Source organism: Malaclemys terrapin, chromosome 19 (assembly GCF_027887155.1).
Source record: "Malaclemys terrapin pileata isolate rMalTer1 chromosome 19, rMalTer1.hap1, whole genome shotgun sequence".
Classification (NCBI taxonomy): domain Eukaryota; kingdom Metazoa; phylum Chordata; order Testudines; family Emydidae; genus Malaclemys; species Malaclemys terrapin.
The window spans coordinates 17,504,459-17,519,848 of NC_071523.1; the positions used below are offsets into that span (position 1 = coordinate 17,504,459).

Sequence of the window (15,390 nt, forward strand, 5' to 3'; positions counted from 1 at the left end):
TGAGTGACCATGGTCAAATCACTTAATATTTCTGTGATCTCATCTGCACCATGTTGGTCTTGTCTATTTAGATTGTAAACTCTCTAATGTCTGACTGGCTCTAATGGTGTGTGTGTGTGTGTGTACACAGCATCTAGCACAATAGGCCTCAACCTTGGTTGGGGCAACTGTTATACTAATAATAAGAGAAAGAGGTTGAGGATAGAATGAGTTAAAACCTTTATTGATTTCAGTGAGAGCAAGGTCTGGCTGTTAGTGAGGAAGAAGACTCTTTCCCTTGCATTGCTAGGAGGAAAGGAGGGGCAGAAGGGAAATAAATGGACCTGAAGCTGTTGCCTTCTTGCTGAGCAAAAGAGGATATTGACTAAGTAAGGGTCACATGCATGAGCCTGTCCCAGGTACCCTTCCCTTCCCTGGTATGAGGCTCAGACTCAAAGTGTAATCTCAGGAGAGGGTTAGAGTCAGGAGAAGACATAAACCCTATGAGAAAAAGAGACATTTACACCAACAGAACGCCCGGTGCACCAAGCTGGCCTGGTTTGATGCTCAGCTTAAACAAAAAACACCTATTAATCTCTTTCCTCCTTCCATATTTTTCCTGTCTGTCAGCTTTAGAGTAGGTTAAAGTTTAGACAGACTGACTCACCTGTCCCTGCCCACCCACCAAAGAATGTGTTTAATTCACAAACTGAATGTTTAAATTGACTCAGCCTTTGCAAGGGCTTTGATCTGTATTGGAGAACAGTGACTAAGTGAAACCAGGGAGATCAGGTTGCAGTGGCTAAACTAATGGCTTTTGCTGTAGAACATCCCATCCCACTAGGAGCAGCTCTGAACGCTAGAAGCAGTTCGAGGGCAGCTGCTTTCTCCAATGCACGTTGGCATGGAAGGACAGGGCATCTTATTAGTGTTGTGTAGAGCTGCCTGTCCACCTCCTTGCACGTTGTGACTAGTAATGCAACTTAAAAAAAAAAAAAAAAAAAAAAAGTCAGGCATGGTAGCCCAAGATATTTTCAAGAACTGTCCTTCCAGAAAAGGGCATCTTCCATACAAAGGAAAATGCTTGGACGTTAGATAACCAGACTCTGTCCTTGGTGCAGTGAGGGAGTGTGGCCTTGCAGTTGGGGCAGGGGATGAGAGCCATGATTCCTGCTACTGACTCTCTCCTCTAATGTGGACCTCTTAGTCACTTTTTCAGAAGACAGAGCAGATACATCTGAGGGCCTAGTTTGATGGATTAGCCAGTTAAATATCCACAGCATATTATCTTTCTCTGCAATTTTAGAGCAAACCTCACCTCTGTATTTCCCCAGGATATTTTTTATATTTACAGAACTCTCTAGGACTTTAATGCAGCTGGGTTTAAGGTGTAAATAACAAAACAGTATGGGGTTCAAAATGGAATATCCTTGATATCTCCTCCAGCACCCCTGCAGTATTTGGAAAGTATCCTGCCAGGACATAATGCCATTGCTGTGTGTCGAGCCACCATCGCATAGCAAATAGGTCCTTCATCTTCGTGGCCCTGAGGTCACTTGCTATAGAGAATCTCAGGAGGGGAAGGGAATTTTATGTATTTTCGATTCCTGAAGCCCCCAGTCTGTAGGATTTTTGGTGGGAAGCCAGGCTTCCCCCTCACTTCTCTCTCTCCACCTCCCTCCCATTCACACACACATTTTGTGTGTGTGTGTGTGTGTCTCTCTCTCTCTCTCTCTCTCTCTCTCTCTCCCTCTCCCCTTCCCCTTTGTGCCAAGAATGTGGGGAGGGGGGGAACCCACACAGGAAATGCCTCTTCTTTTCTCTAACGACATCTCCAGCTGCAGTTGGATGGGAGAATTCGGGGATGGGGGAGGGCGTCAAATCAGTGGAAGGTTGTTCAGCTGCCAAATCAAACTGGTACATCTTAGCTCTGGAGACAGAAGAGCCTTTTCTCCCTTATTTTGGCCCATTTTAAATGTTCTGCTGAAAGAGAGGGAGCGAGGAGGGGGGAGAAGAAGCTAGTGACATCAGTACTCCTGTTTTTTATTTATATGCAGATTTCTTTTCAGAGCTAAATTGCAGCTTTACTTTTAGAGGTTTTAAGTGCGATCAGTTTAGAAACAGATTAAGAAGTGTGACGCCTTGTCCTTAAAATAAATCTATCTATCTTATCTTATCTATCTGCACACTTATTACTGTGATTTCTGAGCAGTGCTTCCTGATCTTCTACCTCTCAGGTGATAGTATTAATAACCTGGCTGTCATGCTGAAATTTAGAACAACACATCCTGAAGCTGGATCACCTGCTTTTAGTAGCTTTAAATGGGTTCTTTGGTGCAGGATGGCCTTGCAGTTTGTGATGTTCCCAGTGAGGCAGAGGGGTTAGCTGGGAAGTTGAGGACTTGGAGGGGTGAGCAGGGGAAATCTCCTTCTCCAGCTGTGGGACTGGATGGGAGGGGGAGGTTGGATAGACCTGAGATGTACTGAGCCTGGGGATCCTTTTGTATTATTTCTGTGCCCAGTATCTTGAGATCTTGTGCTAGGCTCCTTTGACATTAAAGCGGAATGGGTGGCAGGAGTTAAATTTGGGTGTGAGCTCCAAAAAAAGGCAGGGAAGATTCATGGGACTGCAATCTTGCTCTGGGTGTGGATGAGGAGCAGCAAAGCTCTTAGAGAACAAACGTTGTCAACTTTATTATTGCGTGTCAGGCCAGGGATGTCTCTTTGTAATAAGGTGCAGTGAGACATTACAACTTCACAGCGACTTACCTCTGGAAGAAGGGGGAGGGCGGGGGGCGAGGAAAGAAACAAAATGCTTGTCATTAGCAGCCTGATTGTCTGTGTTTAGAAACCCTATTAAAAATGCATCATGCTGAGGAGACAGTCTAACGCAGCGTGTAAAAAAGATGGGCCAGGATAATTCTGTCTGGTTGTTTTGAACCGCAGCTTCAGACGAAACAGACAGGATGGGAAGGGAAGGGAAGAGGGGAACTTACAACTCAGAGACAGGTCACTGCATGGTGTGGTTGTGTTGTGGACTCAGACCAGCGTGTGACTGACTATGTGAGGATCACAGGTAAAGGAGCATAAGAACGGCCATAGTGGGTCACACCAATGGTTCATCTAGTTCAGCATCCTGTCTCTGACAGAGGCCAGTGCCAGATCCTTCAGAGGGAATGAACAGAACAGGGCAATGTTGAGTGATCCATCCCCTGTCGTCCAGTCCCAGCTTCTAGTAGTTGGAGGTTTAGGGACACCTGGAGCATGGAGTTGCCTCCCTGACCATCTTGGCTAATTGTCATTGATGGACCTATCCTCCACGAATTTATCTCATTCTTTTTTGAACCCAGGTATACTTTTGGCCTTCACAACATCCCCAGGCAAAGAAGTTCCACAGGTTGACTTTGCGTTGTGTGAAGAAGTACTTGCTTTTGTTGGCGTTAAACCTTCTGCCGATTTATTTCATTGGATGACCCCCGGTTCTTGTGTTATATGAAGACGTAAATAACATTTCCTTATTCACTTTCTCTATACCATTCATGGTTTTATAGACCTCTATCAAATCCCTCCTTAGTCATCTCTTTTCTAAATTGAACAGTCCCAGTCTTCTAATCTCTCCTGGTATGGAAGCTGTTCCATACCCCTAATCATTTTTGTTGCCCTTATCTGCACCTTGACCTATTCTAATCTTTTTTTTGAGATGAGGCACGCAGTAGTCCAGGTGTGGGCGTACCATGGATTTATGTAGTGGCATTATGATATTTTCTGTCTTATTATTTATCATTTTCATAAAGGTTCCTAACATTCTGTTAGCTTCTTGGACTGCTGCTGCACACTGAGTGGAGGGTTTCCGAGATCTATCTATGATGACTCCAAGATCTTTTTTGAGTGGTAACAGCTAATATAGATCCCATCATCTTGTATGCGTAATTGGGATCGTGTTTTCCAATGTGCATTACTTTGCACTTACCAATGTTGAATTTCATCTGCCGTTTTGTCGCCCTGCCACCATGTTTCATGAGATCCATTTGTAACCCTTCACCATCAACTTTAGATTTAACTATCTTGAGTAATTTTATATTGTCTGCAAATTTTGCCACCTTACTGTTCACCCCTTTTCCCAGATAATTTATGAATAAGTTGGACAGCATTGGTCTCAGTACAGATTTTTGGGAGACCATGCTATTTACCTCTCTGCATTGTGAAAACTGACCATTTATTCCTACCCTTTGTTTCCTATCTTTTAATTAGTTACTGATCCATAAGAGGATCTTATTTTCTTATCCCCTGACTATTTAAGAGTTTGCTTAAGAGCCTTTGGTGAGGGACCTTGTCAAAAGCTTTCTGAAACTCCAAGAACACTATATCCCACTGGATCACCATTGTCCGCATACTTGTTGCCTCCCTCAAAGAATTTTAATAGGTGAATGTCTAGAAATTTCATCTGTGCATCCCTTTGTAAGGTGACATGAACCGAGTCGATATGAGGATAGTTGAAATCTCCCATTCTTATTGTGATTTCTGCCTTTGTAGCCTCTCTAATTATTTCACAATCACATTCACCCTCCTGGTTGGGGGTCAGCTCTTATGGCTAGATTCTTATTGTTCAAGCATGGAATTTCTGTCCATAGAGACTCTGTGGTACAGTTTGAGTCATTAAAGATTTTTACTTTATTTGACTCTTTCCTCATAGAATTGGAAGAGACCCTGAAAGGTCAAGTCCAGCTCCCTGCCTTCAAGAGCAGGACCAAGTACTGATTTTGCCCCAGATCCCTAAGTGGCCCCCTTAAGGATTGAATTCACAACCCTGGGTTTAGCAGGCCAATGCTCAAACCACTGAGCTATCCCCCTTCCCCTTAGAAGGAGAAGTAGGGGGCAAGAGGGCATGTGGTGGGGCTGGGGCAAAAGCAGATTCTTCCTGACGTGGTGCTGGGCTGTTGCCTGGGAGCAGTTGCAGAACTGGAGCCAGTTGCAGTCTGTGCTCAGATCAGCTGGGCCAATTCCGATCTCACTCACAATTTAAATGGTGCATAGCTCCCCTGAAGTCAAAGGGACCCAGGGGACGGAGCTAATCTCTTGCCTCATTCCTTGTGCAGTCAGTGAATGCCGAGCAGGTGCAAAACTCACCTTGATCAGCATGTGCACGTGTAAATGGTGACTCAGGGCAGCTGGGAGGCAGGACCAAGGTCTGCACATTGCCTACCATTTTGCAAACAGCTGTGGTCCTAATTCTTCCCTGCCTTGTGTCATCAGTAGCACTCCTGTGACGAGCAAGTGTAAAATGTCACCCCCAATGCTTAAAGGTGCTTACATGCTTGGCTTGGTGATGGCTACAGTGCCCAGCACTGTGCCGAATCCAGCCGTTTGTCCCATAGCCTTTTCCTCCAGCACCCGCCTGGCTGAGAGCCGTAGCTCTGCTCCCTTCCTGCACCTCTCCTCCATCCGGGTAGAAGGTCAAACAGGAGACTGGTACACTCAGCCTCCCTGGTGGTGCTCCACAGCCAGCATGGGGTGGGCGTGTTGTAATTTCCTCCTTCCCGAGGACTGAATCACTGCTAAACCATTTACCCTGAAGTCGCCCACAAAACTGGGAGTCATCGAACTTGTCCGGAATGCGTGCTTTTCAGAGCCTGCAGGGTAACGCCAGTCAGCCCCAGCCCCTTCTTATGCACTCCCTTGGCTTTCCACTCACAATGTGCTCTTGTTCTTTACTGTCTTCCCTGCACGTGGGAGAGGCCACCCTTGCCTGCTGGCTCAGAGGCAGGCTGTAGCAAGGGAACTTTGAGCCTGCCTCTTTGGTTGCCGGAATTGTTTTCCACTTGGCGCTTTTCCTCTGCTCTGGAGTGAGTTTGTTTTTTCTCTCCCAGCATGGTAGAGCAGTAATTATAATATTGCAGGGTTGTGGAGTTTTCAGTCTGAAATTTTGAAAGTTTTTGCTTGGGAGGTTTGACAGTTCTCCTCTGGGGCTGGGAGACAAGCCAGACATATAAAAGACAAACCCAAGCCATGATAAGAAATTCTCCCAGTTGCTTCTCCTTGAGTGTTACCCTCTTTCCTCGATTGGTCCCTTGAAGCCTTTTGAGCGATATGCTGTGTAATAGTGTAACAAATCTGTGCTCACCTGGATGTGTTCACCGAATGCAGCATGCCCACTTGGAACTTCATGGCAGCTCTGGGAATAGAACCCAGATTCTCCTGCTCCAAAAGCATAAACCCTTAATGTGTAACTAAAGGATCTTCTCTATTACATGTATAGGGTCTCTGACGCACAGCTGAATCATTCCTATAGTGTTGTGCAGTGGAGAGGGCACTGAGCTGGGAGTCTGGAGAGCTGAGCACCATTCCCAGCACTGCCACTGACCTGCTGTGTGACAATGGGAAAATCTGTTTGCATATCTGTGCCTCAGTTTCCCCATCTGTAAAGCGAGGATAATTAATCTGACATCCTTTATAAGGAGCTTTGAGATCTATGAGTGAAGTCATATATAAGAGCTAGGAGTTGTTAACCAGTGCAGAACAATGATTGCACAGACAAACTAGCTGCTTTTTTATGATATTTAATTCTTTGCACATGGTATCACCTTTCAGTTGAGAATTCATCTTTAATTATCTGTGCAATAGGTACTCTTTTTAAGTATTATACCCATTTTATAGGTGGGTAAACCAAGACAAAGAGAGGTTCAATGACATACCCAAAGTCACAACATACCAAGTCAGTCGAAAAACCAGAAGTAGAACACAGGAGTCTTGACTCCTAGTCCTGTCCTGTAACCACAGGGCAACGTGCCCCACGCTCCAACCATCTTTGCTTCCAGCATTGAGACTTCTGTGTTTGAAGCAAAAAAAATAAAAATGTCATCCAAGTGTTAGCTGCAACCACTAAGCTTTCCCTAAGCTGGGTTAGACGGGTGAGGCCCAGATAAAACCACATTTTAGGGTCAGTTGGTGATTTAATACATCCTTTCAGATGCTTAGCATAAAGAGATTTATATAGCTGTGAAAGGCTGGGTCTCCCTGGGTCCCTGCTTTGACAGGACTGGTGCAGGTGCGCTTAGAGAGCAATGAAGTGGTTGTAAAAAACCCAATCAATGGGTGAGGTTATGTCATTGAATGACTATCCGAGCTACTGCAAGTTTAACATACAGAACTGAGCACAGGGTATCCGAAGGGACCTCTTCCCAGCCCCCTTTCCTTTTCCAAGTGAGCTGTTCCCTTTCTTGGCCACAGATCCTTGGCCCTATATGCTGCTGCAGTGAGAAGAAAGCCAGCTAAATTGTACGAGGTGTGATTTCTGCCTGGGGCTCCTTACTTCTGGCAACCCTGATGAGTGGAGTGCACAGAAGGTAGATCACACAGCTCCCTTGATCATTTGTACCTAGGGATGGGAGGGTTGCAGTCCTGCTGCATTACCCCAGTGGGTGGCAGTTATAGTGAGAGCTGGTAGCATGGCATGTCTCAACATACCCAGTCTGCTGAGGGTCAAATAGAGCCCCTGGAGTTGTAAAGACACGGTCACAGCTACTCTCTGGAGCACAAGGGCAATGCCGATCCGCAGTGGGTTCCTTTTGTGATTGGTGAATGCAAAAAGCAAGGAATTTCCAGTCACCTGTTCGAAAGATATAGGCACAAATTGTGTGCGTGTGTGAAATTTTCTTGCATATTAAGTGGAGCCATCAAGTCCTGGGCAAGTCTCCAAGGTTTCCCTCAGCATTTCAACGTTTGGGCTGTCCTGTCCTAAAGATGGGGAGAGCAGATACTGCACACCAGTCCTGCTCTGCCCAACGGAGCATGTGTAGGAACACCTCGGATGGGGCCTCTCCCCACTGGCTTTGGTAGGCACCTTCAGAAAAGATGGCTCTTTGTGGTGGAGGGACAAACACAGCAGCCAGCAGAGCTGGGGACATGGCTTGTAGATTAAACTCTTCGTAAATGTTCCTTTTGGGCACTGGGGACTTTGCTCTGATCTGCTCCTCTGTTAATCAGAATATATTTACATCCAAGAAAGATGATCCCCCACAGTCTCCAAGGGTACATCTACAGTGCAATAAAAAACCTGCAGCACCAACTCTCAGAGCCTGTGTCAACTGACTTGGGCTTTTAGGGCTCAGGCTGTGTGGCTAATAACTGCAGTTGAGATGTTTGAACTGGATGTTGAGCCCGGGCTCTGAGACCCATCTCCCTGCTTAGGTTTCAGAACCTGGGCTCCAGCCTGGACTCAGAGGTCCACTAGGCAATTTATAGCCCTCAAGCTTGTATCAGTCTACATTGGCCAACTGCAGTCGTGCTGCGGGTCTGTTATCATAGTGTAGACATACCCTGAGACTGGCTTATAGAACACCAGCCCCTTCTTCTGGTGTGAATTAGGGTATATTCAGAGCAGAGCTATCATAATTAAAGGGATTTGCCTGCCTTAGGCCAGGTCTACAGTAGAAACTTTTGGAGTTTTGGTTAGGGGGTATGATGTCTTGGCATCATTTCTATACTGGCAAAAGTCCTAGTGTAGACATAGTTATACTAGCAAAAAGTGCTTTCGCTGGTATGGCTTATATTGCCCGGGGAACCAGTGTAGTTATATTGGCAAACCTTGTATAGTGTAGACCTGGCTTGAAGTGTGCCGCGAGGGGGTATAAGGATCTAAATAAACTTTCTATTTATTTTATCTACAAATCATGATACCAGTGATGCGAATGATGCATGTTTCACAGAGAAAGGTGAGAGGGGTGTTTTTGATTTTTATTTAAAGCAGGAAGGTCACATAATTAAAAACCTTGCCACACGTTTGTAGCTTGGCTAGTGCCCTGGAAAACCCGCTGAGCTGGTATGACTCGCACGTGGATACTTGACACCCCTCTCTCCCCCCACCCCCTTTACATAAGAGTTTCTCCTCATGCCAGCAGCTTGAGCAAAGATGGGAGGCAGATAAAAGCAAAGCATTTCTTTCTTTTAATTGGCTGAATTTGCGGGATGGAAGCAGGGTGCAAAATTATTTATTTTCCTGGATAGGCTGGGCAGTGCTGAATAGATGGGGCTGTCGCCTTTGTCCAGAGTTTAAAGCGCTACCTTGAAGGATCAGATGTGCTTGGCAGACGGTGGGTACCCTGGACACTTCTCTCCTTGTCTCTGTCTCTCTCTTGCGTCTGCTTCAGGCCAGCCTGTGTTTGTGGAGCTGGAGACTGGCTCAAGCTCACTGTTATGTCGGTTTCTATGGAGAAAAAAACATTAGGGTTGCCAGACCTGGAAGAGTATTTAAAAAAAAAAAGGGGGGGGGGGGCAGAAAAGGGAAGAAAAACGAAGAAGAATATGATCCTTGTGCACTCTGTAGGTGAAATGTGGATTCTTTCCCTGGATTGGATGTAGCATTTTTGCCTCCCCCAGGCCTGCAAAGCCAGGTGGAAATATGTGCATCTTGAAAAAAGATGGTTTTGAGAGGAAAAGAGGGAGATTCTGGTGTGAGCTATGCTGCCCGGTATGAAATAAGCCCAACGTGTTTTGCGATGTGGGGAGCGGAGGTGGGGTGGGTCACCCACTCTAGATTGGTGTGGCACTTTGTGGCTTGGTATTATAGCAGAAGACATGGGATGGTCTTCAGGGTTTAAGGTTAACAGAGAGTGTTTTGTTCACACAGTTCCAGGCTGGCTCTGGTCTTCGTTCCTATTTTGAAGAGTTAGGCAAAGGGAGCGCACTTTGCTCCAGCCTTCTGGGACTAGTTCCAACTGCTAACCCTGTCCACAGTTGTTTCACTTGGGCTCAAAACTTAATGTTTTCAATTCACAGTGTTTCATATGTTCCAGTAGCAACCACCACATGGCCTCCAGTACAAATCCCCATAGGCTTCTTGTTAATCCGGATGAGTGAGTCTCTTCCACCATTCCCCTTTCTATTTAAACCAGGCAGATGGACTTGACCGTAAGTCCTCGCACCTGGGAGCTCCTGCTGCTCCCCCTAACACGGAGAACCAACAATGTGCCTTCTGAGGGGAGAGATGAGTAACCAAAAACAAATCCCTCTATCCTATCCCCAGATTAGTGTGTTGGCCCCTGTTCCCTTGGAAGGCGTCACCTTTTAGGCATGTTAGTTCAGAGTTGCTTTTTTTTTTTTTCCTTGTTGGAGAAGAGAAAGGAGGGATTTTTTTGGTTTTTGTTTAGTAACCAATTCCCATCACTTGGCTTGGCTTGGAAAGAACATCCCTTCCCAGACATGCTGAAAGACAGCGCACAGTCCTACTAATTCTGCATTCTGGGAGCTCTCTTGAGTTCATTCGGAGTTCTCTTCTCTTGCAGGATTGAGCTCTCAGTCTTATACCTTTGGGCTATCTCTTCTGATCCCCCATCACATATGACTCAAACTAAACCGCTCCTAGTGGAAAGCCAGGGTTTACTCTCTGAAGTTTCCTGGTCTTTGCTGAGCTGTGCGATATTTCCTAACAAAGCTGGACCTAAACCTCAAACCAGATGCAAGTCACCAGGTTTTGGGTTTCATTATAAACCCCAAACTTGGACTAGGTTCACCAAGGTTCACAAGCTTTTCTTTTGGAGCATGCCTGGGGAACCTGGGAACAATTTATGATATTGGACTGAAAGCAGAATTTTTGTGGTTTCGTATGAGTTTCGGGTTTGTTTCCTTCCCGGTGAGACGCGAAGGGCATGTTGACATCTAAAGCAAAACTAGAAGCCCCAATGAATGGAAAGTGCTGAGTTTCATGTGACAACTACTCAACTGTTCCTCTTTACGGAGGATTTCCCTTCTTTTAAGACCTAAATTTACATCTCTGAAATGCTGAATCACGAATCTCTCTTCGCAAAAGACCATGTCATTGCCTTGAAAAAAGAAAAAATCCCATGTTGTGTAAAACTTCCTTAGCTGCTGCTTTTGCATCTCGTGTTTGGGGCTCAGAAGGTAGAGCAATAGGTATTTGGGTCAACATCTTCCTTTAGAAACCAAGAGAAGTCTGAGAGGCCAGAGAAACAAATCTGCGTTTTATATATATAAGGTCATATACACAGAATCAGCCACCCTTATTCACACTGAATAGTATTTACGCATGTGAGTAGCCCCATGGGACTCAATGAGTAAGTAATAGTCAACCTTAGTAATGATTGCAAAACAGGGCACTTATCTATATTTTACTGACAGAAGATTACTTAGAACACACAAAAGAGACTGCAGAATATAGCATGTTAAAGACAAACTCATGATACAAATATGCTTCACTTGCTCCAGGCACACCAGTGCCGCTTTTCTCCTTTTTTAGGCTATGGGGTATTTTCTTTTCAAAAGACTGTTGCATCTCTTGTTGGTATGCTGGTATTTTTACCTTGGGGTAAGGAGCTCAGCAACTCCGCTTCTGCCTTGCAACTAGGGGGAAGTAAACTTTTTACCTTCTCTTGAAAGATGGCACATATCCTGGATTTTTTTTAATGTATTTTTATTGTGTCTACAGATTTTATTTAGAATCTGACGCTTCCTGCTGTGACTGGAGTTAGCAGGTTATAGACAGTGCCTTGTGACACAGTGCAGCATCGATTAATTATCTACAGTTTAGCTACAGGCCAAATCTCAGCGTTGGGAGACACCTACGAAAGCAGGGCCTGTGCCAAAACCCACTGAAGTCCAAGGGAATCTTTCCATGGACTTCATTGGGTTTTGGATCAGGCCCTAAACAATGTAAACTTGCAAACTTGACCATGTCCGCACTTTTTTCTTTTAGATAATTAAAACGTAACAGCAGGAAAAGGCAGTTTCATATATGTTAATTACAACATGGTCTCTACAGAGTGAGATGCCCTCCGTGTTGTAATCCTTCTTGTTTCAACAAACTGGCTGTAGACTAGCAGAGAAAAACATTATGGTTTCATTGTTTTGTTGAGTACCAAGGACTAAGCTGCAGTGATGAATGGAGTTCTACAGAGTGATGTTTGGGATGAGGGTGGGGATATTTGTTTGACAGGGGACCCCCACTCACATTTAATTATGATTAATAATAATAATTGTTTGTATTATTGTCAAGTTTGGGAGCCCCAGTCCTGGATCAGAATCCCATTAGACAACAATGCCTAGCAGATTGGGAGTCATTTGTATGTATCACCTCTTAAGAAACATTATGATTATTATTATTAATAATAAGCACTTTGCATAATATTTGAGAAAAATCAGACACGTTTCTGTGGGAGAAAAATAGTGTTGGCTCCAAATTGCTTGCTTGGGAGAGGGGGGAGAGAGAGAGAGTGGTGGTCGGGGGCCACAGGCCAGCAAGTCTGCTTGGAACTTTTCCACCCTAAAATCTCCTTGGTTCCTAATATTCCCCTCAGTAAACATTGGCCTCAGCTGGCAACTAAAGCAGGACAAGAGTTTATTTTTATTTCTTGGAATTCAGTAGACCTGAAATCTCTGTTAAATGTTAACTTTCAAAAGACACACACATCAGCATTCTGAGCCACAGTTGGTATTAAAAAAAAAGAGAGAGAGAGAGATCCGAGAGAGAACAGAAATGGAGTTGGATTTTCAGACCCAATCTGCCTTTTTCAGACTGCTTTTTCCCTTCCCAGTCTCTCCTCCCTTGCCTTCTCTAAACCAAGAGGATCCTCTGTCATGTACATCCCCTGACCAGTGGAAAATTGTGTAGATGTGGTTGCACCCATTGTTAATGGTGATTTATTTTTATTTTTTTCATTTGGTGACAGAAAAGAAAAAGTTCCAACAGCAAAGATTCATCACACGCGCACCTTAAGTGCCTTCGGTTGGTGCCATAGGGAGAAAATAGCAACCCAGAGAGTCAGTGCGTTAAGCTGTGACTCATAGATTGAGTGTTAAATAGGTGTTTAAAGTCTTTGCTGAACTCTTATCAAGAATGGCATAAAAAAATGGGTCCCTTGACTCAGTTTGTAAGCTATTAAAAAAAAAAAAATTAACAAGCAGATCTGGTTAAACAGACAGCTCTGTCCTCTGCAAGGGAAGAGAAAAATGCATGGATTTAGTTTCTATGTTTTCTCATCCACACATCATTCTGTAATGAAAAACACTTGTGGAAAGAAACACGGTCTGTGATTCCACCCATTACGTTAGTGAGTTTAGCACATTTCCAGGAACTTTTCAGAGCCAGTGGGTTTTTTAATTAACTATATATATATTTGCCATCATTGGTTTGGAGTTAATTCAGATTGACACCCCTGTAAGGAAGGATCTGATCCCAAGTGGAAAGAATCAAATTGACATTGTGTCCCATTCGTGGGCATTTTGGAGGCAATGGAGATAAGCTAGACAAGTGAACTGCTTACATTTTTATCCTCCGTGTCCAATTCTGATCTTGATTATAATGGTGTAAATCTGGAATGACTCTGCTGAAATCACTCCAGATTTATACCAGTGTAACATGGATTGGAATCCGCCCCTCAAAGTTCATCATTACCTGTGCAAAGTGTGGAGCAATGGATTAGCTTCCTTTCCAGTCTTATGTTGTCTGCAGTGAAATGTGTTTGTATATCTCAGATCCCAATTTTGCAACATTATCAAGTTCAGACTCATGTTGTTAGTACCGCAGTGGTGGCCGAAGCCTTCCGTCAGGATCAGGGCCAGTTGTGCGAGGTGCTGTGCCAATGCATAGGAAGAAACAGCCCTGGCACCAGAGAACTCATGGTACAATCTAATTTGAGACAAGACGCAACAAATTAGTGAGACAAACAAAAGGAGAGAGAGAGAGACTGAGGGGAGGACAAAGGTAACAGCAGTCAGATGATGCAGTTCTAAAGGTAGGTATTGCACAATCTGATGGCTCCTGAAGTTACTAAATATATGCATTTAAAAATAAATAGAATTAGCTTGCTCTGAATAACACCCAACCCAGCAGAGGTGGGATTTAAAGGAGGTGAGGGTGGCCATTTCATGGACAAATTCAAGGAGAGCGTTCCATTTATTGGGATTTCTGAGTGCACGAGGATCGGGGCCAGTATTTATTAAGGCCATATCATGTTGTCTGTGCACACACAATAATCCCATAGTCTTTGGTAAGAGTTTTGCACTAGCATTGTTGGAAGGTTGCGTCCCAAATGTTACATTATGGAAAAATAGCATGCAAAATTTCGTTTTCTGTAAGATCATTCTGATTTAGGGGAGCCTAAAAGTGTCCAGAGAACCTAAGATGTTTTTAAATATTAATAATTCAACAGCATCCAGCTATATTAAAAATATTTTTGAATAAATATTTACCCCATCTTCCATTACACCCTCTAACCCCTGGGCTACAATTTTAGAGATTGTGATTCAGGGTGTTCACATTTTATTTGGGCAGAAGTATTAACTCCTGAAATAGATGGTTTATAGTAAAAATATTTGCTACATTACTTTGTTTATGTAGCAGTTCCAATGGTGCCACTATGCTGACAAAATATAAATACATAACAGCTGTCCCGGGGTTAGCACAGACTATAGACTACTCCTTTGGGTGTTTACAATGCACCCTGAGGCCTCGAACAAATCTCCTCTGGCTTGAGTATCCTTTTAATTTACACAGATGTTTCTTCATCAGCCATTCTTTTCAGCCTGTTGGAATGATCAACAATTTAGTCTCATTGTGCTGGATGTTTGGGTTGCAAGGCGCAGTTTATTTTGTCTGTATGTCTGAAATATTCGCTCTTTCAAGGACTTGACCCGTCTCCACAGACCGCACATAGTTCAGACAGCAGAAACGGGTCTTTGTGTTTTGTTAGAACGTTTGAAGGCGTTGTTATCAAGTTTGCCTAGGAGCATGGTTCTGTTCCTGGATCTGCCATTCGGCCGCTGAGTTGCTTCCTCTCTCTAGGCTTCATCTGTGAAATGGGGATAATGAGAATTACCTGCTTTGTAAAGTGGCTTGGAATCTGTGGATGAAAAGTTCTGTATAAGAGTTATTCTCCCCATAAAGTATCTCTCTTTCATCTTGGATGCTGAAACGGTTCTAGCTGCTTCTTGGTGTATAAATGAATCTCCTTGTTACATTTTCCTAAGCACAGTTCAAAATCTGCAAAGTAATGAAGGAACATACTTTGCCAAGCTATGATCCTCTTTGTCTATGAACAAATGATTACAGCTCAATTTTTTTTTAAGGGATTAAATCATTTCGCTGGGCAGCCTGGCACTCAAAACTGGGATCAGAGTTCAAAGTATGAAATTTATATGGTAGCAGATCTCTCAGACGTAAGCTAGAATCTCCTTTTGGTGTGGCTTTTCAGACAAAAATCTTAGCAATACATGAAGCCATTTATTACGGATTTAGCTCTAAATGAACAGAAGTCTTAAAATGAAGCATTTTCACATTCTTCAGGGATTTATTTTAGGGGTGGGTTTTTTTGTTTTTTTATTTGGTAGTACAGTAGAGCTGTGAAGGATGATTTCTGTGTACAAATGCTGAGAAATTGATAGTCTTGCAGCACATAGTTA

The 15,390-nt window shown here is 43.9% G+C and overlaps 1 protein-coding gene and 1 long non-coding RNA gene across 3 annotated transcripts in view; one reads left to right on the plus strand and one right to left on the minus strand.

The window, feature by feature from the left end:
- The window catches only part of SKI (SKI proto-oncogene), a 143,742-nt gene that overhangs the window by 69,131 nt on the left and 59,221 nt on the right, over window positions 1-15,390 (plus strand). The window lies entirely within an intron of this gene.
- LOC128826062 (uncharacterized) lies at window positions 8,692-13,668 on the minus strand. Its single transcript, XR_008442784.1, has 2 exons — window positions 13,385-13,668; window positions 8,692-9,181 (listed from the first exon to the last, which is right to left on the minus strand). It is a non-coding gene; the product is annotated as an uncharacterized LOC128826062 (long non-coding RNA).